Here is a 27,378-nt window from a genome sequence, read left to right on the forward strand (position 1 = left end):
TCACTGAAATGTTAACCTGAAATAAATAGGCTGCCAGATATTTCTCCAGTGAAGATGAACTTATTCAGGATCAGCAGAGAATTGCAGTTTGAGGTCTACAACCACAGAGAGCTACATTCAAGTTCTTGCACTGCAAAGGAAGGAGAATACTTTTGAAGAGGGGTAGAGAAAGTTGGGAGGGCTATAGTAAAGAGAGTCCTTGGCTTTCCATTGGCTGAGTCCTCGCCAGGAAAGAAGAGAAATCTTTCTTCTTCTTGGGATCTGTTGTCACAGGCCATGAAAGCTCCCCTTTGTTGTCTCCCAGCTCTATTTAATTGAAGTTTCTGTTTGTTAATTTTTTACCCATGTATTATATATTCTCAAAGTTTAATTATCACATATCTCTTCTTTTCACAGTTTTTCTTTGATAATCTAAAAGGCTGTGGAGACTTTAGTCAATTTTTCTGTGCTAAAGACTCCACCTCTAACCCTACTCATTGTTCTCCAAGGCCCAGATGTAAATTTCTAGCCTCTTGTTAGGCTCTCTACAATGGTATTTTTAATTCAGTGTGTCACTAACAAAGCTCATCAACTTCCCTCTCTCAATATCCTCCTCCACCCCCTCAAATAGATGTTCTTTTTAAACTTTTCTGTTATTTAATTCAGTATGCTCTTAATTATGCATCTCAGAATCTTTCAGGTATCACTGACTCTGCCCTAAGTCTCAGGATTTTTTTTAATTTGTTATCTGTGTTTGTTTAACCTTCCTCAGTCTACAAAGAACCTTCCATAAATTATCACATGTTCATTTAGTGAATAGAATATGGGCTGGACTCAGTTAGATCTACATATGAATATCTTCCCCACTAAGTGTTTGTATGAATGAGTAGAGTAGAGAAAATTCCCAGTAAAAGGAAGCATAGAGATCAAACTCAGGTCTCATGAATATTCATGCAGTTCTGCTTCCACCACATTTCAATACTGTATCTCATCCCTTTTTCTCCACTGCAGAGTCTAAACAGAAGGATGTTATACAACTGAAACTTACAAATAGCTGAAATTTTAAATGAAAACAAATTGATTTTGATATTAGGAAATGGCTACCTTAAGTGAAGCTCTGTAAACATCCCTTTGCTTTTAGACAGACTTGAGAACTTGGGACCTGAGAACCTACTTTAATAGGTAATTTTTGTATTATCCCCTATAATAGATTTAAATACATTTGTATTTGAATATCATTAGTCCACGTATGCATTCTACACATAGTCTTATTCCATTCCCAACTCCCACTCACCCTTTGGTTTATACCCACGCTCTTTCAGCCATTTTTTGTGCTGGCCCAATAGCATGGGCTTTTAATCTTTGATCTATGACTATATTTAAGGTAAAAAAAATCAAGGAGAACACCAGAATAATAAATAAAACGAACTAGTTCATGAACTTAAAAAAGAAAAAGAAAAGAATGAAAAGTCTGGTTTCAAATAAGTTTTCAATTTCTTAGAAGAATATATTTGAGAGCTTAAACCGTGCCACCTTCCTCATAAAGGACTTTCTCTCTTCCTCATTTGTACTATGACAACACTCTGTGCATATCTCTAATGAGAATAATTTCTGAGCTTCAGTTTCCTTATCTATAAAATGTTTTAATAATTTTACCTACCTCATTGAGTTTTCAAGACTAAAGGAGATACATAAGTAAAATCCTTAGCCCAATATCTTGCAAACAGTGGAGGAGTTTTTTTTTTTTGCGGTACGCGGGCCTCTCGCTGTTGTGGCTTCTCCCATTGCAGAGCACAGGCTCCGGACGCGCAGACTCAGCGGCCATGGCTCATGGGCCCAGCCGCTCCGCGGCATGTGGGATCCTCCTGGACCGGGGCACGAAACCGTGTCCCCTGCATCGGCAGGCGGACTCTCAACCACTGCACCACCAGGGAAGCCCTGGAGGAGTTTTGTATTAGTTAAAAATGTACTTTTCTTTCTTTTCCAATGGACAAAAAACTCCTTCAGCATAAGCTTTTATTGTGGAAGTTTGGTTCACCCTTCAGTGCTAGCACTGTTTCTTGCACATAATAGATGCTCAGTAAAGTTTTTTATAAATTAATTAGTATGTGGTGATGGGAAGGAGTAATACATCAAAATTGCCTATAGAGTTTTACAAAATACATAGGCCAATTCCAAGTCCCAGACATGTTGATTCAGTCAGACTTGGTTAAGATTTGGACACAGTTGTTATTCAGATATTCCCCAGATGGTAATTTCAACCACCATGGTTTGGGAACTGTCAGTCTAAATAAATTGACTTGATTCTTAGACAGAATAGACTTTGCTACAAACACATAAATCTCTGCTTTTGACCTTGTTTCCGTCCCTTTTTCCCTTGGGTCTTGGGTCACATTACTCCCTTTAAGACAACAAAAATAACATATGCTTACAGCAGGTATTGACTTCCTGAGGACACATCCACAAGGCACACTTCTCCAAGAACAAACAGGGGCATACTCCACTAAATTTCACTGAGTATCAGAGCTAAAAATTATTTTTAAGAAAATATTGATTATCCAATGTAACCTAATTATTTGCTAAGTGTATTAACCAAGAGATAGAATTTGAACAGGCAGTGTTTAATATAATGAAATATTAACAATATAAGGGGATCACCTACTAAAGGGAAAACATAGAACTCAGAACTCTAAAGAACAAAGAGCAGCCTATACTGGGTGCAGCCCTCTTCTAGGGCTGAGGCAAAGCCCCCATGAAAGGAACCAATATGGAAGAGCCCTCCAGTCCCCCTCCCAGGGCTAGAATCCAGACAACGTTGGAAAGGGTGCAGGGTGGTCCACTGTATGGTGGAGACATTTGCAGATGTCCTTCACTGGTGGATTTACCTGGGAATTTCTCTGCCCTCTGGGATCCAGGATATCTTCCACTGGAAGATTCCCCATGCTCTGCCCTCAAGGAGCCTGCTAACAAGAAACACACCCCAGAACCAGGAAGAAGATTCCCTTCCTCCTCCAGTGTCCTTCCAGTACCCTGTGCTGGACATTGTCTACAGGACAATGAAGGGTAAATGCAGAAAATCTTTTCAGCATTGGTAAAAGTAAGTATATGTGTGACTGGTTAAAAGTCATCATTGTATGTATTTCTCTAAGTATTTTCCATGATTTAGAACCAATAATTAATGAATGCATTGCTCTGTGATCTCTTGATACAATGAGTTATTAAAGGTTTAATACTGACTAGACTGTTAAAAGAAACTGAAATCTAGAACTCTTTAATAGTCAGATGCAAAGTGCCAAGCACTCCTTTGGGAATGTAGGGACCATGTAGTAGCCATAATTTCCATCATTAAGCCTGGGCCTGAACTGACAGTGCATCAGAATGTATCATTTGCACATCGCTGGTCCCTGATGCATCCAGGATGAATACAGTAACATCATTGGCTGGATTAAATGACTTTAGCAGGGTATGTAGTGGCAGAGAATTATGTACCTAAGCTATCTCTCATATTTTTTACTTATATGAAGGAATTTGGCCTATTAAAAAAAGAATATATCTTAAAATAGAGTGAGATTACTAATTCTCTCCAAATCTGAGTGCTTATAGAAAAGAAGATGAAATTTACTCATGCTTTAAGGTGTTGAGGATGCCTAAAACTCTCCATGAAGCCTTCAATGATTAAAACAGCCCTCATTGATTTCTCTTTCCCTTAACTCTCTCTTACACTTAAGAGACCTCCATTACTCCATAATTCAAAACCATAGAAGGCATTCAATAAACATCACTAATATTTGATTTGCTTCTTTCAGAGGATAGGAAGGTATATGCACTCACAGAGGACAATTATAAGTCATCATATTCATTTATTCATTCATTCATCCATTCTGTAACTCTTTAGTCATTTCTGGCCCTTGCCCTAATGAAACTATATGCTGAAAGATTATGGTAAGTGTGATGAAGAAATTTAACAAGTGATAAAAGAAAGATTACCTAGGGTAGGATAGGAGGGGCATTTGGGATAGTGTAATCAGGAAAGGCCTCTAGGCCTCTAAGGGAGAAGATATTTGAACCAAAAACTGAAGGAAGAGAATGAGCCAGTCAAGTGAAGGGCTGAAGGAAGAAAATTCCAGGCAGAAGGAACAGTGCAAAGGTCAGAAGGTAGAAGGGCTAGTGTAGGAAAATGTTCTAAAACTTAAATAAGAATACATAACTTGAAAAATCAAGGGAATCCTGGTGAATACAGATATGGTAAATAACCATGTTATCAGAAATATGCTCAATATCTTACATTTTGTCACATAATTTAAAATTGAAGTGCCAGGACACACATGCAAATTTTCAGTGAAAGTAATTTTTGAGCTCAAATATCATCATCTCATGTTGCTCTTTGCTTAGAGTCACTGATTATGTTATGAATAGATTTTTGAACATTCTAATTTCAAAGATTCTATAGATTTATTTAAGAAAAAGTATACTTATTTTAAGTTAGATGATGAATCACCCTAAGTATGTCACTTTAATAGCTGGGGAACAGTCAGCAAGCATTTACTGAGGTCATAATAATATAAACAAATAATATAATATTGTTTAATAATATAAAAGGATGTTACTAATTAATAAATAATATAAATAATATAAAAAGTATGTTACTAATTTTTATCTACCACCTTTGGTTTCAAGTGAATGATACTAACAAAAAGCAAGAAGACGTTTCACCAGCCCAATATTTCTCCTTATTTTATAGTCAACTCCTTGTTTGCTATAACTAGAAATAAAGTTCCTAAAGGTTTGGAAACAAATTAAACCATGCTTACCATTATTTAACTAGATTTTTTTAAGCCTAATTGCATCACTAAAAAAAATCCATTTTTTACTCTGCTCAAGTTAAATTAACTGTGCTTGACTGGTTATATTTTCAGAAAAGCAAAAAAAAACTTGAAAATTGTTGCTATGGTAATGAGAAAACCTCCTAATTTGCTTTGTCAGAACTTTCAACACTGTGTTAGAAGTATGGAATATAGTAATTAGTCTTCATTTCCCTAACAATTATTGCCGATTTCCTGTACTATTCCGTTTCAACATCCAGTACTATAATAATGTCAATTTAGATAATTAAATTTTAGAAATGTGATCAGAATCGTCAAATATAGAATTCAGGCCATAAGAAATAGGCTTACATTAAATAATAAATATATTTGTACTTTGTCCAAATTGCCTTAAGGAATAGCTAAATTCTTCTAAATTTATATTACTATTACTAAATATAGTAATATTTTACTATATAATAATTTACCCAGAGCTTCTATATTCAGCACTTTACTTCATCCACACAAGAATTCTAAAAGATGATTTTTATTATTTTCACTTCACAAAAGCTAATATGAATCAACAAGATAAATACCTTTACTCCATGATCCTCCATGATCTTTCTAGCATTCTCCAGCTACATTTTTGTTAACAAGATCTCAAAAGTATAAATCTAATAGTATAATTTATTTTGCAAATCAAGATTATCTCTCACTTCCTTGTTACTGGTAAAGAAACCAAATTAAAAATTCAAGATATTTATAAATTTTCATTAAATTATTTTAAAATAATTATTGAGATTGATAATGTGATACAGAATTAATATATATGAATCCTTCTCTTCATAATATAGTTGCAGTAAAAATAATTACATACATATTGACAGTACAAGGGTGAATGCTGTGATGGATGTATGTCAGGTTAGGATGGGACCATTAAACAGGTGTCCAATTCAGGATTCTGGGACAGACTTAGTAAGTTCTTCCTTGATAGGTTGATATTGAGGCACAATCTTGAATGACTATTAGTAGTTATATAGGTAAAGACAAGGGGAAGGAATTCCTAAGATAGTATACCAGAGTAGCAAAAGGAAAAAGCATGCAATTATAGAATTTGTTCCAGTACTTACAAATATTTTGGGTGCCTGGAAAGTCATATTCAAGTGGAGATTTGGCAGGAGAGCAAAAAGAGACAATTGAGGCCAAGTCATTATGTCCAATGTACCAGGCTCTAGAGTACAAACTTTAATCTTCTGGCCACCCCCTTGAATGTTTGTTTATGATTAAATAAGTATAGTTTTGGCATTTGAGTCACATTTTATTTTCAATTGGTTATTGATTTAATATTTTTATTACAAAAAGTATAAAATTTTACACTGTAAAATCCAACCACCCAAATTTTAATGATAAAAGTGAAATACCTCCCCATATTTCCATTTTCCAGAGCTAACTGCTAACAATTATGTGTTCTTCTCAAATTTTTCTGTACATATGTGTGTGGTGTGTCTAAAATTCTGTATATCTATCTATCTATCATTAGCATAAATGAATGGGATCATGCTTATTTTTGGTTCTACAATCTTTTTTACCTAAATTTATCATGGCCATTTTTCTCACTCTATCTTATTCTCTTTAAAAGGCATTAGTATTAGATAATATGACTATATTACTATAATATTCCCAATTTGTAAAGCTTAGCACTTGATTGCTATTATAGAAACTATTTTAATAAATAGCCACATACATTGATATACATCTATACATGTTACATTTTATATAGGATAAATTCCTAACTTTGGCAGTGCTGAATTGAAAATTCTAACCATTATTAGTTTCGACTGAAATAGTTGAATTGTTTTCTAATTCTTTGTGTGAAATTTTACTCTTTATTGGCATTTAAATTATAAATAAATCTATTCAAATCCAGTTCTGATCCAAAATATCAAATATTCCATAATAAATATAATAAAATAGATGGCTTTTTATAGCACTTTTGTACTTATAAATGTTTTTACACATATTAATAATATGTATTTAGGTCCAAACAAAAATACTCTGACAAAATGAAGCAAAAGTTCTTGTCTTTTTTTTTCCTCTTCCTTTTTTCTTTTAACAGAGAAGGAAACTAAGCATTCTCAACTGAAACAAAGATCTGGGAATTAATCTACAGTACTATTTCCTTCATTCAACTTCAGATACAAATACAAATAGACATACTATGGGTTGTCACATTTATTCTGCTCTTTTACAGTATCACTGAAAAACTGCTGTGAATCATTATTTAAAAGCTACTCTGTACATATAAACTCAAAATGTTGAATATTATAAAAGGAAACAAAAATAAAACTAGGTTTAAAAATCAACCTTCAGCAGGTAAAAATTTGATCTGATCTTGAAGCAGTGGCTTATAAAACCTCATACAAAGCTGTTTTGTTTTGTTTTAATAAAAGATCATTATTTCTATTTAAGTTAACTATTATTAAAGAGGGATTGGAGACTAGGCTTTTTAATGAATACATTTAACTAAAGCAATATTGCATTCAATTAGCTATAAAGTATCCAAAAAATAGTCCTGCTGCCATGTCGTGTGAAGCTCAGGGGTAAAAAGAATGGGAGATGAGGTCAAGAGTCAGTAATATTCTTCAGCAAAAGATTCATTTTCATTCCATGAATAAAGTCACAGAGTCCTTAATGAAATTAGAGCTCAGTACTAAGTAAGCAATTAAAAGTGTAAAAATGGTGACAGGTAAGTGTTCCTGGCAACGGTGTCAATTGAATCAGGTTTGAGATGCAGTCCCATGGACCAAGGAACTTAAAGGATCTGAAGGGTTACTTCCAACAGAGTTTCTTGATTCTAATAGTTAGAGGTTAGTGATGGAAAGAGAGAAGTAAAGAGATACCTGAATGAACAAAGAGGTGTTGAAAGTCTAGAATAGCAGTTCAAAGGAAATTCTCTAAGGATAAAAGAGATCTGTTATTTGGACCAAAGTCTACTTCAGAAATAAAATAACAGGCCAGGAATCATCCACAGGTCAGCGGAAGGCTTTCAGTGTAGTTTTTTCCAGTGTCTGCAGCAAATGGAGGTAGCTGGAGTATGAATTTAACAAGAGCAAGGCAAGGACGGAATTCAAGAACTGATGCTGAGAGACAAGAATAAAAATTAAGACAGGGCATAACAAGACAGAAGCAAGTCTAGAAGCAGAGAGCAAGGTCAGGAGATGGAACTTGCAATCTTAGAAGAAGAGTTGCTCTGATAGCAAATCTAAATTGAGTTGTATAAACTGAGTATCACTACTTAATATTTCACAAATGAGTGAGTGAAACTCAGATTAAGCATGGAAAGCAGATCTTGCCTTTATTTTCCTAAGGGAAAACATGACATCTATAGGAAAACTGAGAAAGTCTCTGACCCTAGGAAGTTAATACTGAAACTTAACACAATTCAGGAACTGAAAAATGGGGAGTGAAGATGAAAGGAAAAACAAAATGTGTGCCTATGCATAGTATTTTATACCATCAGATTGCATCTCTGTGTTTATTCTGAAGGATAGGTTATTTCTCTCTCACACTCTTTTTACCTTTTTATATTTTCTAAATTTTCCAAAAGAACAATGAATACTTATAAATTCTGTAACAAGAATAGTTGCCAATATGTTTTGAAATAAACTTTATTGAGTTATAATATGTATATAATAAAATGCATCTATTTTCTGTGAACCTTTCAATCATTTTTATTTTTTTTGCGGTACGCGGGCGTCTCACTGTTGTGGCCTCTCCCGTGGCGGAGCACAGGCTCCGGACGCGCAGGCTCAGCGGCCATGGCTCACGGGCCTAGCCGCTCCGCGGCATGTGGGATCCTCCCGGACCAGGGCACAAACCCGTGTCCCCTGCATCGGAAGGTGAACTCTCAACCACTACGCCACCAGGGAAGCCCCTAACCTTTCAATAATTTTGATGAACTTAATATAGTCTTTTGATCACCACCACAGTCCCAACATAGCACATTTCCCTCACCCCAAACGTTTCCTTGTGCCTCTTTCCAGACAATAACCCTCTACCCCCAACCTCAGGCAACCATCACTTTGCTTTTCATTACTAGAGATTAGACTGTTCTTTTCTAAGTTTCAAAGATTGTTCTTTTCTAAGTTTCCGGTTGGTTGGTTTTTTTTCTCTCAGCATGTTTGTAAGGTTCATTTGTGCTGTTGCAAGTATCAGTAGTTCATTCCCTCTTATTTCTGAAGAGTATTCCACTGTGAGAATAAACCATAATGTGTTTATCCTTTCTCCTATTGCTGAGCATTAGGATTACTCTCAATTTGACATAATTAAGAATAATGTTCTCAAAAACACTTATATACAAATCTTTTTATGAATATATGTTTTAATTTTTCTTGTGGAAATACCAAGGTGTGGAATTTCTGGGTTATATTGTGTCTGTATATTCAACTTGAGAAGGAACTCACAAAATGTTATCCCATTTTATATTCCCTTCAACAGTGTATGAGTGTTCTAGTTGCTACACATCCTTGACAAAATTAATACTGACAATGTTAATAATTTTAAGCATTCTGGTATGTGTGTAGTGGTATCTCATTTGTTATTATAGTTATTTTTCTCTAATGACTAGTGATATTGGGCATCTTTTCATGTGTGCATTGATCCTTTGTATATCTTCCTTTGTGACATGTCTGTTAAAATTCTGTGTACATTTTTAAAATTGGGTTGTTTGTCCTATTATTAAGTTGCAAGAGTTTTTAAAATATTGAGGCTACCAGCCCTTTTTCAGATATGTGTAGTGTGAATATTTTCTCCCAGCCTGTGGTTTATCTTTTTTTTTTTTTTTTTAATTAACAGTGCCTTTTGAAGAACAGAAGTTTTTCAATCTTAAGGATGTTTGATTAATTCATTTTTTATTTATCGTTAGTGCTTTCAAAATCCTATGCAAGAACTCTTTGCTGAATATGCTAAAGAACCAAAGAATAACAAAGCAAAGTGGTTTTTCTAACTCTATTGCTTCTTGCCACCAATGAAGAGACTTACAGTGATTAGGAAAAGGCAGCTATATACTATAATTTGTCCACCACAGTCCTGACATAAGTTTGCTATTCTATAATAATTATTAATGTTTCCTCTTTTACTCTTAAAATTATCCTGGTTTGGATGGTAAAAAGATAGGTAATCTTCCCTGACTTTTCTGCCTTTCATATGTCTTGTGATAATGATATCAAATAGCCCCTTGGAAAAATGTGTTGAATACCATCTAAAGATCTGAACACAGATTTGGGGGGAGTAGGGATGCCTAACTTTTGAAATACAGAACATATCATGTTGAGGACATCTTATATATGATGTTAAAGGGTTTTCTTCTTCTTTTCTTTCTTTTTTTTTTTTTGCGGTACGTGGGCTTCTCACTGTTGTGGCCTCTCCCGTTGTGGAACACAGGGTCCGGACGCGCAGGCTCAGCGGCCATGGCTCACGGGCCCAGCCGCTCCACGGCATGTGGGATCTTCCAAGACCGGGGCACGAACCCGTGTCCCCTGCATCGGCAGGCGGACTCTCAACCACTGTGCCACCAGGGAAGCCCTAAAGGGTTTTCTTAAAGGGGGTATGTTGGAATATTCTGTGACAGTTTCCAGAGGTGGGCTTTTCTTTGTGCCATTCCAAAGTCAACCCTACTGAATTTGTATTTGCAAGGATATGAGAGAATTTGAAAAGACTATTCACAGTAGGCTGAATAGTGGCTCAAAAGATATTCATATCCTAAAATTCAGTTACCATGCATGTTACTTGTGTGGCAAAAGGGACTTTGTAGATGTGATTAAGTTAAGCATCTTAAGATGAGAATATTATTAAGGCTTATTTGTGTTGATCCTAAATGTAATCACAAGTACCCTTATACGAGGAAAGTGGAAGGAGATTTGACTACAGAAGAGAAAGTAGGAGATATGAAAATAGTAGATTTTGGACTTCTGGCCTCCAGAACTATAAGAGAATTAATTTGTGTTGTTTTAAGCCATTGCATCTGTGGTAATTTGTTAGAGCAGCCGTAGGCAACTAACACACCAGTGCATTATTGTCTTATTTATAGTGCATATTTTAAGCATGTTGTATCAAACCAATTCTTGCAGAAACTTTATGAAATAAATGGGATTACCTTTCATAAATGAAGAGTCAGAAGTTCAGAATCAAAACTATTCAGTTAACAAGACTCAGTTCTTATTTGTCATACCTTGGGCCCAAAAAATCAAGAAAGGTGCAAAAAACACTTAAATGAAGAGGACTAGAAATATACCAGTAGTCAAAATCAAGCTGGCCTGTTGTAGAATATTTGACCTAAGCATGAGGTATGGTTCTGGAGCTGAAGGCTCTAAACAAAAAAGCTCTGAGTGAAAACTAGTAGGGAACAATACAGTTCTGAAAGCAAGTTGATAAAAGTGCATTATTTAACAATTAATAAGGATGCTTTGGTGAGAATGCATTATCACAGAATATGAGTCACATAAACTTGAACAGGAAAAGTTGATTCCTTTGGTCATATACTTTTACCCAAAGAATACAATGCCTAGGTTTATAATTGAATTTCAGAGGTGGGTCTTTTCATGTCTATGTGAAGCCTTATTGAGTAACAAATCATAATTATTTTCTAAATAACAAAAATGTACGTTATATTCTGTATGGGGAATAAAAAATAAACACATTTCCATGAAAAATAGTTTTAAAAACATTTGATACTCTAAGTCATACCTGAAAGTGTGTACAAGTTGGCAATTTGAAGAAATTCTATGATATGCATGTGAGAGTCAGCTCCATGATTTATACTCATATCCTGTGCATGCCACAGAATAACTGTGACTTCCCTCCACATGGGAGGTAGAAATTATTTGCCATATGTTAGAAAACTTTTGAGGTATCAACTAAATTTTGGAGATTTGTCCCTTAATATTTTTGAAAGTAATATACCATAAGCAGTCATTGCATTGATTTTCAATTACTGACAAGCCATTTATAAGAGGCAGCATAATGTATGTGTTAAGAGCATAGACTTTGAATCTGGTGTCCATTATATCGATATGAATATTGGTCCCTAGTGCTGTGTGGTGCAGTCTATGTTACCCTATATGGTAGCCCTCTGCCTGGTTCCTTTTAAGCAAAGTATTGGAACTGTCTGTGTCATAGCTTCCTCCGTAAAATGGGGATAAAAATACCTTCTCCATGATGCAGATGTAGTAAAAAAATAACTTATTTATATATTTAAAGCACTTAAAACAGTATCTAGAACACAGTAAGCACTAGTTATGTGTTTTCTATTATTAGATTGAATTAAATAATATCAAACAATATATTCAATAAATTACAGCTTCCAACCTTCCTAAATTCTGAAATGTTAATATTAGATGCTTTACAACTTCAACTTAAATGGTATTTAACTTATTCCAAAAATCCTTATAGTAATGAGAACCTACTGTATAGCATAGGGAATGCTACCCAATGCTCAGTGGTGACCTAAATGGGAAGGAAATCTAAAAAGGAAGGTATATCTGTATATGTATAACTGATTCACTTTGCTGTACAGCAGAAACTAACACAACATTGTAAAGCAAATATACTCCAATAAATTTTCTTTTAAAACCTTATAAGTCTTCATTGCTTTTTTAAAAATAATGTGTTCCTTTCATATTCAACATTAACATGTTAACATGTCTTAAGTTTTTGATGTTCTATTAACACTATTTCATTATGGAAACTCATTTAATATTAAAATACTTATATCCAGGTTTAAGAAATTGTAATTCTGTAATTTCTTGAGCTATGATACCATATATATATGTGGTGGGGGTAAGAGTGATTTATCATATTTTCTTTTCTTCAGTGGTGTTAAATGGAAAAAAAGACAATTTTTCTTCATCTAGGGATTACTCTCCCCTCTCCTTTTGTCTTAACAATAGCAAATATCTGTTTTAGACTGATATTATCAGATGAAATAAATGTTTAAAATAAAATGAGTTTGATTCTTTTCACACCTAAGTACATATTTCAACACTAATCAAAGCCATACAAAATGACTGGTCTGGGAGTGAAATATTAGATTTGTAGACTTCAAGTAAATATACCTACAAAACTTTAGAAATGTTCTTTTACCAAAAGTCATTTCAAATCAGAGACAACTAAAAAATAATTTAGGAATTAAATTGTAACATAATATAATTGATGAACTGTTTGCTCCTGTTGTTGAACCCAGTCAAACATTTCTGGTCCAGATCACATGTCAGTAGGACAACTTCCTCCTTAAGACCCAAATTATTTCCTGAAGGGAAGAGTAAAATGTCAGCTTATACTATAAATGTATCACATGTGCAAGTGCCTTGAAAAGGAAAAGAGAATGTGAAACAAGAGAATATACACAAAAATGAAAGGAAAGGTTAAAAGCTATGTTGGTTCCCTATTCCTAAGTAACCTAACTCCTCTGATCCATAAAGCTTAATGTAGGAGAAAAAACAGAAAATCCACTTGACATTTTACCTCCTGACTGTTACATGTGACATGTCAATTACTCTAATCCTTGCCATCCTTCACTGGCCTAACAATATATTGGTTCATAAGCATAGAAAGCATATTATTTGAATGTTATAGCTTTGTCTGGAGAACAAACAAAGTGTGCTCTGGGAATACTAAGAACATTTCACTATGCATTATTGCTTAAATTTTGGGCAAAGAACAACGCTCATCAAAAAGAATAAGTGAGATTGCATTTCAGAAAAATGCTTAAGTAGATTCTAGGCAAAAATGTAATTTTCTCTATAACTTCTTAATATATAAAATAGTGTGTTCATATCAATGCTTTCTAAAAACATTTTCCCAAGGGAGCAGTTTTTTAATAAATAAGAAGGGACATGATATTTTGAGTTTTGTTAATTTACCAACAGGAAACATTAGCTTTAAGTACCCTCCTAATTAATCCAATCACAATACCAAATGTTTTCTTATTTTGTTCTATTCCTGGAAAAAACTACAATATAAAACTGCAATATATACTATAAGCCTTATTAAAAGGGCAAGAGATGGGAGTTCTCTGCCTCACCTAAAATCAAAATATCAACAATATAAGCTGTCAATTCAATTTTTTACTTCATCCATGGAAATGAAGGAAAAGATTCAGTAAGTTAAGCTCTTCTAATTAAATTTCTAGAAAATTGCAGGCCTCTTGAAATTCACAGTTGTCTACCTTTTCAGAACACCAACCGTCTAAATGTGTGATGTCAAATGAATTTTAAATGTTTTATTTTTCATTATGTTAACATCACCCAAGAAGAAAAAATATGCTTAAATCAAGGTACATTTTGGGTCATGTTACATGCCCCCATAAAAATTTGCCTATATTAAAATACTACTGTGTTCAAAGTCTAAATACTTAGATGAACTTTAAAGAACATAAAAGAATATAATTAACCTTATATAAATGAAATAATTTTCCTTTTAATTCTTTTGCCTCAGAAGAACTGTTTTGGCAAAAATAGAAAAATTTGATAAATTAAAATTGATAAAATTGGTAAATTAAATTAAAATTGATAAAAGTTCATAAAATATAGTCCAATGAAAAATTGGACTATATAAAAATTTTAAAAATTTGTTCATCACAGGACACTATCAACAGAGTGAAAAGACAACTAATAAAATGTGAGAAAATATTTGCAAATCATATATCTGGGAAGGGATTAATATTCAAAATATATAAAGAATGCCTATAAGTCAATAACATACAAAACAAAAACTCAATTTAAAAATGGAAAAGAACTTGAATAAACATTTCTCAAAAAAAGGTATACAAATGATTAAGTAATCACATTAAAATATGCTCAACATTATTGATCAGTAGGAAAACGCAAATCAAAACCACAATAAGAAACCACTTTATACCCATTTGAATAGCTGTTATAAAAAATAATAAGTGTTTTCGAGAATGGGGAGAGATTGACATCCTTGTACACTGCTGGTGGGAATGTAAAACAGTGCAGCCGCTATGGGAAACAATGTGGAGTTTCCTCAAAAAAATTAAAAATAGAATTACCATATGATTCAGCAATTCCACTTCTGAGTATGTATTCAAAGAATTGAAAGCAGGGACTGGAACAGGTATTAGTAAACCCATGTTCATAGGAACCTTATTCACAATAGCCAAAAGGTGAAAGCAACCCAAGTATCCATCACCAGATGAATGGATAAACAAAATATGGTATACACATACAATGGAATATTATTCAGCCTTAAAAAAGAACAAAATTCTTACCAAGGCTACAACATAGATAACCCTTGAAGAAATTTTGCTGAGTGAAACAAGCCTGTCTCAAAAGGACAAATATTATATGATTCCACTTAAATGAGTTACCTAGAGAAGTCAGATTCAGAGACAGAAAGTAGAATGGTGGTTGCTGGGGCTGGGAAAAGGGAAGTTATTTGTTAATGTGTTCATAGTTTCATGCTTGTAAGATGAAAAATATTCTGGAAATGGATGGTGATGTTAGTTGCACAGTAATGTGAACATAATTAAGTGTGAACTGTACACTTAAAATGGTTAAAATGGTAAACTTTATGCTATCTATTTTTTACCACAAATTTTAAAACTATATAGAGCAATAAACTCATCCTTTTTTTAGTAATATGGCAAATTTTGCTCTTTGGACCAAATCTCCATTTGATACAACAGAAAGTGCTAAATTAAAAAAAATTAATTCTGTGAAAACATCACAAAATGATAGTGTTAACATTAACCAACTCTCCTTCTGAGGAGGTTATACTTAGCCCTACTCTCTTAATGACAGGTGGATCCATGTGACTTGATTTGGCCAAAGAAAGATGAACAGAAGTGGAGAAATATGGAGGAGAAACTTTAAGAACCTTTGAATGGTTCTTCTATCCCACTTCTATAAGAAATCCAATTCCTATATAAGACCCACACCTTAATTATCTGTACCAGAATGAAGAATACATATGAAGCAGGAGTGTAGCTCATCTGCAGCTGGCCTTTAATATAAATGGGCAAAAAAGCTGTTATTAATTTAAGATAAGAACATGTGAGTTTATCTATTACTTCAGGATAAACTAGTAAAAGTTGTCTTGGCCTCACTAGACAATGGAAATAGAATCCAAAACTCAGAGCCAATTCCCAATGTGTGAATTCTAACAGGGTAAAAACCTCTCTCTTTAAATCTCAGACTCTAAAGAGATACAACCTCTCTGTAAGGATAAATTTAAAGCAAACTACCCAAACATCATCTCCATCCACTGCAAGAAAAGTTGACTTACCACTGAGAAAAGCAAGACTTCAAAAATTAAAAATAAAACAAAATTTACATTATTTGTGTGGATTTATAAACCTTTTAGAGTATAGAGGTTCTAAATTGATACTGTCCACTAAATGCCTAGCAGAAATAAAAACACATTAGCTCTGGAGAAAGCCATTTTCATTCCAAATCTCAGAGAATTTAATAATTAATTTTAAAAGGAAAGTGATAAACTCATAAGAAATACTAACTAAGTCTACAAGGGAAAAAGACACCATACTCAAGAACTGACAGAAAGAAGAGGTCACAGAAACAGAACTGGAAAGCCTTCAGTATTAGAAGGCATCAGATACATATTAAACTGTAAAATAGATGGCTATGTAAAACATTTAAAATTCAATCTTAAAAATATTCATAGAGGACAGGAAATTACACTTTAAAAACTAAAATATAGATGTGAGGTATTCACTTCTAATCAAGGTAGAGAAAGAAATGTTAGACTTACATTCTTGTAAAAAATGAGTTAAACAAAATATATGGAATAATGGAACTCAAGACATTGGGCATCAGGTAAGGAAGGGCTGTGTTCCATGTGGGCAGGAAGACAGTGAAGTGATCTTTTGGTATAGAGTGTTCCCTTGAGTGTTCATCTGAATAGTGCTCAGCAAGTGTGTGTAAAGAAAGTACCTAAGGTCAGGAGAAAAATATAAATGGAACAATGCCTGAAACTCACACAGGCAGGGCTGGGCAAAGTTGCTCTTTCCAACAGCCAGAATAGAAAATCTCATAAATCAGAGAGTAACAGTTACAGCTGTAAGAAAAGTATCAGCTCAGTAATAGGAAAAAATTAAGCCTAGAACGAACACAGATCTGGTCCTAATAAAGCTTAAAAGCAAGACTCAGAAAAAGCAAACTCTTTACAACTAATTTGACCATGTCCCAGAATAAAGCTCAAAAATATTTATAGGAATATAGCAATTCCAGCGCATAACAAGGCAAAATTAAAAGCATCTGGCATTCAATATAAATTTACAAGAAAGACAAAGAAGTGGGAAAATACAGTTTACAATGAGGAGAAAAATGATAGTCAGAGTATAATTAGTACATAAGGACATTAAAACAAATATGAATGCATTTTGTATGTTCAAGAAACTAGAGGATATATTAAACATGTTAATTAAAGACATGAAGGAATAAATAGCCCCAAACTAAACTTATAGAGATGAAAGCTAAAATATCAGAAATGAAGAAATATGCTGGATGGTATTAAAGAGAGATTGGACATTGTGAAAGAAAATATTGAAGAAATATCAAGAAAAACTACCTAAAACAAAAACAGAGATTTAAAAGACTGAAAAAAATTAAACAGGTCCTCATAAACCTTTGGATAACTTCAAGTAGACAAGTATATTTATAATTGAAATCTCTTAAGGATTGGCATTGTGGGGTAAGGAGGGGAGACAAAAGTATTTGAAGAAATAATAGCCAAAGTTTTTCTAAATTTGATAAAAACTATAAACTCACAGATCCAAGAAACTCAACATACCTTAGCATAAGAAATATAAAGAAAGCAACACTAAGGTACATAAGGAAATTGCTTAAAGCCAGGGATAAGAGAAAATCTGAAAAGCAACCATGGAAAGAAGATACATTACATAGAGAGTAGCAAAGATAAGGTTGAGAACAGATTTTTCATCCAAAACAATAAAAAAAATGCAACATTTAAAATACAATATTTTTTAAAGTTTTGAAAGAAAATATCATGTAAATATAGATTCTTTACTGTTTTAAATATCTTTAAAAGTAAAGTGAAATAAATTTTCTGATATACAAAAGCTAAGAGTATTCATTACCAGTAAACATTTATGTTTGTTAAAGGACATCCTCAGGTTGAGGAAAAATAATACAAAATGGAAATTTGCATGTACACAAATGACCAAAGTACAGCAGAAATGGTAGCAACTACATGAGCAAATGTAAAATATTTTCCTATTATTTAAATCTCTTTAAAATATAGTTGATTTTAAAGCAAAAGTAATAAAATATTGTAGAATTTATAATATATGTAGAATTAAGACATGTAAGATATTAAGACATGTAAAACTATTTAAGACAAAAATAGCACAAAAGTAAAAATGAATGTACAGTGTTATAAGGACTGCATACTATATGTAAAATCATATGCTATCAAGTGAAGGCAGACTGTGATAAGTTAAAAATAGGTACTATAAACCCTAAAGAAACCACTAAAATAACACAACAAAACACTAAACTCAAGTAATATAAAGAAAAAGGAGAGAAAACAAGATAGGAGCAAATAGGACACATGAAAAACAAATACTCAGATTCTTTATTTAAACACATGTATATCATTAAACTAATTAAACATAAATAGTATAAACACCTAATTAAAAGACAGAGATTGTTAGATTAAATTTTTAAAAACATAAATTTAACTTTGCATTGACTACAAGACATTCACTTTAAATATAGAGACACTAATGTGTTAAAAAGGAAAAGGAAAAGAATATATTAAGCTGTGTTGATATAAAATACAATAGATAGTGCAAAGAATTATTACTATGGATGAAGACTTTTATTTCATAGTAAGAAAGTAGTCAATTCATCAAGAGGCTATAACAGTTCTAAGTGTGTATGCACCTAATAGAGCTATATGAAACATAAACTGATAGCAGTGCAAGGATATATAAATACATCCACAATTATAATTTGAAACTTTAACAGCTCTCTCTGAATAATTGATAGAACAAATGGACAAAAAATACAGTAAATTTATAAAAGATTTGAATAACACTATCAATAAACATCTTCATTGACATTTAAAGAACATTCCACCTAGCAACAGCAGAATACATATTCTTTTCATGTGTTCGCTGAAAATATTATGAGCCATAACACAAGTCTCAATAAATCTGTAAGGATCAAGTCATACAAAGTGTTTTTTCTGACCATAATGGAATCATATTAAAAATTTAAAGCAGAAACATCTCTTGAAAACTCTCAAATATTTATAAGGTAAATAACACTCTTTAAAATACAGAAATCAAAAGAGGAGTTAGAAAGTATTTTTTACTTAATAAATGTGAAACACAACATATAAAAATTTGTGGTATACAGCTTAAAACAGTCTTAAAAGAAAAATTTATAGTAATAAATATTTATATTATAAAAGAAGAAAAACTGTCAAATAAATGACCTCAGCTTTCACTATATGAAACCAGAAAAAGAAGAGCGTATAAAACCTAGAGTAAGCAGAACAAATAAATAATTATGTCTAAAGCAGAAATCAATGAAATAGAAAACAGAAAATCAATAAGGAAATCAGGAAAGTAAAAGGTGACCTTTTTGAGATCAGTAAAATTGATAAAACTCTAGCCAGGAAAAGAAACACATTACCAATGTCAAGAATGGAAGTGTAAGGAGATTTAAATATGTCCACAATTATAATTGGATATTTCAATACCACTTTCACAATAATTGATAGAACAAGCGGACAGAAAATCATTAAGTCTATAGGTAATATCACTACAAATTCTACAGGATTTTTTTTTAATCAGGGAATGTTAAGAACAACTATATTTCAATAAATTTGACAAACTAGATGAAACAGACATATTTCTTGGGCAAAGCTCACTCAAGAAGAAAGAGACAACCTATCAAAGAAATTGAATTGCTACTCAATGATATTCCTAGGAAAAAAACCCTCCTGGCCCAGATAAGTTCACTGGTAATTCTACCAAACATTAAAATGAGAAATACTACCAGTTATGACAAACTCTTCCAGAAAAACAAATAAGAGGAAATGTTTACTAATTCATTCTATGAGGCCATGTTACTCTAACTAAAACAAAAAACAAGACAAAACCAAAAACCAGACAAAGGCACTCCCAAAAAAGAAAACTACAGACTAATATCTCCCAGAATAAAGGTGAAAATATTTTAAAATTTTAGCAAGTAGGATCCAACAGCATATGCAATTATCATGTCCAAGTAAAGATTATGCCAGAAATTCAAACATAGTTTAACATCTGAAATGCAATCAATGTAACTCAGTACATCAATGGATTCAAAAAGAAAATCATATGATGATCATTTTTATAGATGCAGAAAAATTTTTTGAAAAAATTCAACTTCCATTCCTGATAAAAACTCACAGAAAACTAGATGGAAACCTCCTCAATCTGACAAAGAGAACCTATAAAAGTCTACAGCTAATAAAATACTTAATAATGAAAGACCAGATTCTTTCCTCCAAAAGTCAGGAACAAAGCAGAGATGGTTAATCTCACCATTTCTATTAAATATTGACTGCAGTTTCTTTCCAGGGAACGAGAGAACACAAAGATATAAAATGCATGTAGATGGAAAGGAAAAGTACAATTTTCTATTCATAAATAACATTGTCTACTTAGAAAATCCTATGGAATCAACTAAAATGCTAACTATTAATAATAAATAAGTTTACATGAAGACTTCAGACACTAAGTGGATGGGAGGAGTCCCTGAGCAACCAGGTAGGACATGGGAGGGAAGGGGGGGAAGAAAAGTGGAGGCAGGATGGGACCAGCATCCCTGAGGTGGGGCTGGGTAAGGTAGAGGTTCCCACACTCTGAAGGGTCCACTCACAACAAGGGGATCAGTGGGTCAGAGAAGGACCTTCTGGGGATTGGGGGATTAGAAGGGAATATGGCCATGGTCTCTCCCACCTGCTCAGGGAGCCTGCTGGGGTCATGACCCTGAACCCGCATACTCCACGGCTCCCTCTGGCCACATGGATGCCTGGGCCTGAGCCCCACCCTGCCTACCAGGGCCTCTTCTGGCCTCCTGGGTCCCAGGTCTGAGCATCGACCCCCCCACCCAAGGCCCCTGCTGGCTGTGTGGGTCCCGGGCCTGAGACCTAGCCCGGCCAGGGCCCCCTCTGTCCACACAGGTCCTGGCAGACCTGAGTACTGCCACTTCAAGGCCTCTGCAGGTGACATGGATCCTGGCAGCCCGAGTGCCACCTCCCTCCAAGGCCTCCTTTGGCTGTGCCAGCCCATTCAGGTACATGTGTGGAGACCTGCACCCCAGCTGGCCTGAGTGGGCATTGGTGCTCCAGGACAGCTTCAGGAACAGACACTGGCAAGAGGAAAACATGCAGATGTGAGGCTGACATGGTAGATCCAGAGACCTACCTAGAGGTCTTGAAGGCCTACTGGAGAGGTAGGGGTAGGCTGTAGCTCACCATGAGGCCAAGGACACTGATAGAGGAGGCACCAGTGAATTTTTTTTAATATTTTATTTTTTATTCTTTTTTATTCTTTTTTTCTTTCTTTTTGTCTGTTATGATTCAGTTCTGTTTTGTTGTTGTTCCATTTTTATTGTTATTATTTCTAATTTTTTTAGTCTTTCTAATTTTATTTTATTTTTTATTCTTTGTTATTGATCTGCTCTTTTCTGTTTGTTGCTTTTTCTTTTTTTTTGCCATGCCAAGTGGCTTGCAGGGTTGTGTTTCCCAGCAGGCCTGAGCTCCTGTGGTGGGAGTGCTGAGTCCAAGCTACTGGACTAACAGAGAACTTCAAGTCCTAGGGTATATTAATCGGTGTAAGGTCTCCTGGATGTACTCATGTCAGCACCAATACTGGGCTCCACGCAACTGCCTACAAACTCCAGTGCTGAACGTCTCACACCAAACAACCAGCAAGACAGGAACACAGCCCCACCCATCAAAAATAAAATGAAAGGACAAAAAATATATTACAGATGAAAGAGCAAGGTAAAAACCTACAAGACCCAAAAAATGAAGTGGAAATAGGTAACCTACCCAAAAAAGAATTCAGAGTAATATTAGTAAAGACGATCCAAAAATATCAGAAATAGAATGGAGGCACAGATTAAGAAAATAAAAGAAATGTTTAACAAGGACCTAAAAGAAGTAAAAAACAAACAAACGGTGGTGAACAACGCAATAACTGAAATCATAAATACACTAGAAGGAACCAGTGACAGAATAACTGAGACAGAAGAACAAATAAGTGAACTACAAGACAGAATGGTGGAAATAACTGCAGAGGAACAGAAAAAAAAAAGAAAAGAAATGAGGACAGTCTCAGAAACCCCTGGGACAATGTTAAATGGACCAACATTCAAATTATAGGGGTCTCAGAAGAAGAAGAGAAAGAGAAAGGGTCTGAGAAAATTATGAAGAGATTATAGTTGAAAATTTCCCTAAAATGGGAAAGGAAATGGACATCCAAGTCCAGGAAGTGCAGAGAGTCCCATACAGGATAAACCCAAGGAAGAACACACCAAGACACATATTAATCAGACTAACAAAATTAAATTTAAATAAAAAATATTAAAAGCAGCAAGGCAAAAGCAAAAAATAACATAAAAGGGAATCCCCATAAGGTTATCAGATGATTTTTCAACAGAAACTCTGCAGTCTGGAAGGGAGTGACAGGATATATTTAAAGTAATGAAAGAGAAAAACCTACAACCAAGATTACTTTACCCAGCAAGGACCTCATTCAGCTTCAACATGGAAATCAAAAGTTTTACAGAGAAACAAAAGCCAAGAGATTACAGTACCACCAAACCAGCTTTACAACAAATGCTAAAGGAACTTCTCTAAGCAGGAAACACAAGAGACGAAAAAGACCCACAAGAACAAACTCAAATCAACTAAGAAAATGGTAATAGGAACATACATATCGATAATCACCTTGAATGTAAAAGGATTAAATGCTCCAACCAAAAGACACAGAATGGCTGAATGGATGCAAAAACAAGACCCATATATAGTCTCTCTTACAAGAGACTCACTTCAGACTTAGGGACACATACAGAATGAAAGTGAGAGGATAGAAAAAGATATTCCATGCAAATGGAAATCAAAAGAAATCTGGAGTAGCAATACTCATGTCAGATAAACTAGATTTTAAAATAAAGACTATTACAAGAGACAAATAAGGACACTACATAATAATCAAGGGATCAATCAAAGAAGAAGGCATAACTTGTAAATTGTAAATATTTATGCACCCAACATAGGAGCACCTCAATACATAAGGCAAATGCTAACATCCATAAAAGGGGAAATTGACAGTAACACAATAATACTGGGAGACTTTAACACACCACTTACACCAAAGGAAGATCATCCATATAGAAAATAAATAAGGAAACCCAATCCTTAAATGACACAATAGATCAGATAGACTTAATTGATATTTATAGGACATTCCACCTGAAAGCAGCAGAATACACTTTGTTCTCAGGTGCACATAGAACATTCTCCAGGATAGATCACATCTTTGGTCACAAATCAAGCCTTGGTAAATTTAAGAACATTTAAATCATAACAAACATCTTTTCTGACCACAACACTCTGAGATTAGAAATGAAGTACAGGGAAAAAGCTGTAAAAAACACATACACATGGAGGGTAAACAATATGCTACCAAATAACAAAGAGATCACTGAAGAAATAAAAGAGGAAATAAAAAATACATAGAAACAAATGACAAAAAAAAAGATGATCCAAAATCTATGGGATGCAGCAAAAGCAGCCTTAAGAGGGAAATTTATAGCAATTCAATCCCACCTGAAGAAACAAGAAAAATCTCAAATAAACAACCTAACCTTACACCTAAAGCAACTAGAGAAAGAAGAACCAAAATAACCAACTTAGTAGAAGGAAACAAATCATAAAATTCAGAGCAGAAATAAATAGAAATGAGGAAAACAATAGCTAAACTCAAACTAGAAGCTGGTTCTTTGGGAAGATAAACAAAACTGATAAATTTTAGCCAGACTCACAAATAAAAAAAGGAAGAGGATTCAAATCAATAAAATTAGAAGTGAAAGAGGAGAAATTACAACTGACACTGCAGAAATACAAAGCATCATAAGAGACTACTACAAACAACTATGAGCCAAAAGAGTGGACAAACTGGAAGAAATGGAGAAATTCTTAGAAAAGTACAAACCTCCAAGACTGAACCAGGAAGAAATAGAAAACAGACCAATCACAAGTAATGAAATTGAAACTACAGTTAAAAATCTTCCAAAAAACAAAGACCCAGGATGAAAAGTCTTCACAGGTGAATTCTATCAAACATTTAGAGAAGAGCTAATGCCCATCTGTCTTAAACTCTTCCAAAAATTGGCAGAGGAAGGAACACACCCAAGTTCGTTCTATGAGGCCACCATCACCCTGACACCAAAACCAGATAAAGATATCACACAAAAAAAAGAAAACTACAGGGCTTCCCTGGTGGTGCAGTGGTTGAGAGTCCGTCTGCCGATGCAGAGGACATGGGTTCATGCCCCAGTCCGGGAAGATCCCACATGCCGCGGAGTGGATGGGCCCGTGAGTCATGGCTGCTGAGCCTGCATGTCCAGAGTCTGTGCTCCACAACAGGAGAGGCCACAACAGTGAGAGGCCTGTGTACCGCAAAAAAAAAAAAAAGAAAAGAAAAAGAAAACTACAGGCCAATATCACTGATGAACATAGATGTAAAAATCCTCAACAAAATACTAGCAAACAGAATCCAACCACACATTAAAGGACCATACACCAAGTGGGATTTATCCCAGGGATGCAAGGATTCTTCAATATACACAAATCAATCAATGTCATACACATATTAACAAATTAAAGAGTAAAAACATACGATTATCTCAATAGATGCAGAAAAAGCTTTCTACAAAATTCAACATCCATTTATGATAAAAACTCTCCAGAAAGTGGGCATAGAGGGAACATACCTCAACATAATAAAGGCCATATACAACAAATCCACAGCAAAAATCATTCTCAATGGTGAAAAACTGAAAGCAGTTCCTCTAAGATCAGAAACAAGACAAGGATGTCCACTTTCACCACTATTATTCAACATAGTTTTAGAAGTCCTAGCCACAGCAATCAGAGAAGAAAAAGAGAAAAAAGGAATCCAAATTGGAAAAGAAGTAAAACTGTCACTCACTGTTTGCAGATGACATGATACTATACATAGAAAATCCTAAAGATGCCACCAGAAAACTACTAGAGCTCATCAATGAATTTGGTAAAGTTTCAGGATACCAAATTAATGAACAGAAATCTCTTGCATTCCTATACACTAACAATGAAAGATCAGAAAGAGAAATTAAGGAAACAATCCCATTTACCAATACAAAAAAAGAATAAAATACCTAGGAATAAACCTACCTAAGGAGGTAAAAGACCTACACTCAGAAAACTATAAGACACTGATGAAAGAAATGAAAAATGTCACAAACAGATGGAGAGATATACCATGTTCTTGGATTGAAGAATCAATATTATGAAATTGACTATACTACCCAAAGCAATCTACAGATTCAAGGCAATCCCTATCAGATTACCAATGACATTTTCCACAGAATTAGAACAAAAAAGTCTACAATTTGTATGGAATCACAAAAGACCACGAATAGTCAAAGCAATCTTGAGAAAGAAAAACAGCTGGGGGAATCAGGCTCCCTGATTTCAGACTGTACTACAAAGCTACAGTAATCAACATAACATGGTACTGGGACAAAAACAGAAATATAGATCAATGGAACAGGATAGAAAGCCCAGAAATAAACCCACACACGTAAGGTCACCTAATCCATGTCAAAGGAGGCAAGAATATACAGTGGAGAAAAGATAGTCTCTTCAATAAGTGGTGCTGGGAAAACTGAACAGCTACATATAAAAAAATGAAACTAGAATACTCCCTATCACCATACACAAAAATAAACTCAAAATGGATTAAAGACCTAAATGTAAGACCAGACACTATAAAAGTCTTAGAGGAAAACATAGGAAGAACACTGTTTTATATAAATCACAACAAGATCATTTCTGACCCACCTCCTAGAGTAATGAAAATAAAAACAAAAATAAACAAATGAGATCTAATGAAACTTAAAAGCTTTTGCACAGCTAAGAAAACCATAAATCAGATGAAAAGACAACTCTCAGAATGGGAGAAAATATTTGCAAATGAAGCAACTGAGAAGGGATTAATCTCCAAAATGTACAAACATCTCATGCAGCTCAATATCAATAAAACAAGAAACTCAATCAAAAAATGGGTAGAAGACCTAAATAGACATTTCTGCAGAGAAGACATACAGATGGCCAAGAGGCACATGAAAAGATGCCCAACATCACTAATCATTAGAGAAATGCAGATCAAAACTACAATGAGCTATCACCTCACACTGGTCAGAATGGCCATCATCAAATAATCTAGAAACAATAACTGCTGGGGAGGGTTTGGAGAAAAGGGAACCTTCTTGTATTGTTGGTGGGAATGTAAATTGATACAGCCACAATGGAGAACAGTATTGTCTGTTCCTTAAAAAACTAAAAATAGAACTACCATATGACCCAGCAATCCCACTAATGGGCATATACCCTGAGAAAACCGTAACTCAAAAAGACACATGGTAATGAGGTAGATGGACCTAGAGTCTGTCATACAGAGTGAAGTAAGTCAGAAAGAGAAAAACAAATACCATATGCTAACACATATATATGGAATCAAAAAAAAATGGTCATGAAGAACCTAGGGGCAAGATGAGAATAAGGACGCAGACCTACTAGAGAATGGACTTGAGGGTATGGGGAGGGGGAAGGGTAAGCTGGGACAAAGTGAGAGAGTGGCATGGACATATATACACTACCATAGGTAAAACAGATAGCTAGTGGGAAGCAGCTGCATAGCACAGTGAAATAAGCTCGGTGCTTTGTGACCACCTAGAGGGGTGGGATGGCGGGGTGGGAGGGAGGGAGATGCAAGAGAGAAGAGATATGGGGACATATGTATATGTATAACTGATTCACTTTGTTATAAAGCAGAAACTAACACACCTAAAGTCTGTCATACAGAGTGAAGTAAGTCAGAAAGAGAAAAATAAATATCATATAAATGCATATGTATGGAATCTAGAAAAATGGTACAAATGAACTATTTGCAACTCAGGAATAGAGACGCAGACATAGAGAACAAACGTGTTGACATTGGGAGGGAAGGATGTGGGGTGGGATGAATTGGGATATTGGGATTTACATATATACACTACCAAGTGTAAAACAGATAGCTAGTGGGAACCTGCTGCATAGCACATGGAGCTCAGCTCTGTGCCCTGTTGTGACCTAGATGTGTGTGTGTGGGGGGGAGGTCTGTGAGGGAGGAGATATATGTATAAATATAGCTGATTCATTTCATTGTACAGCAGAAACTAACACAACGTTGTAAAGCAACTATACCCCAATTTTTTAAAAAAACATATACATGAGG

This window comes from Leucopleurus acutus (genome assembly GCF_964270905.1).
Source record: "Leucopleurus acutus genome assembly, chromosome: 8".
In the NCBI taxonomy this organism is placed as follows: domain Eukaryota; kingdom Metazoa; phylum Chordata; class Mammalia; order Artiodactyla; family Delphinidae; genus Leucopleurus; species Leucopleurus acutus.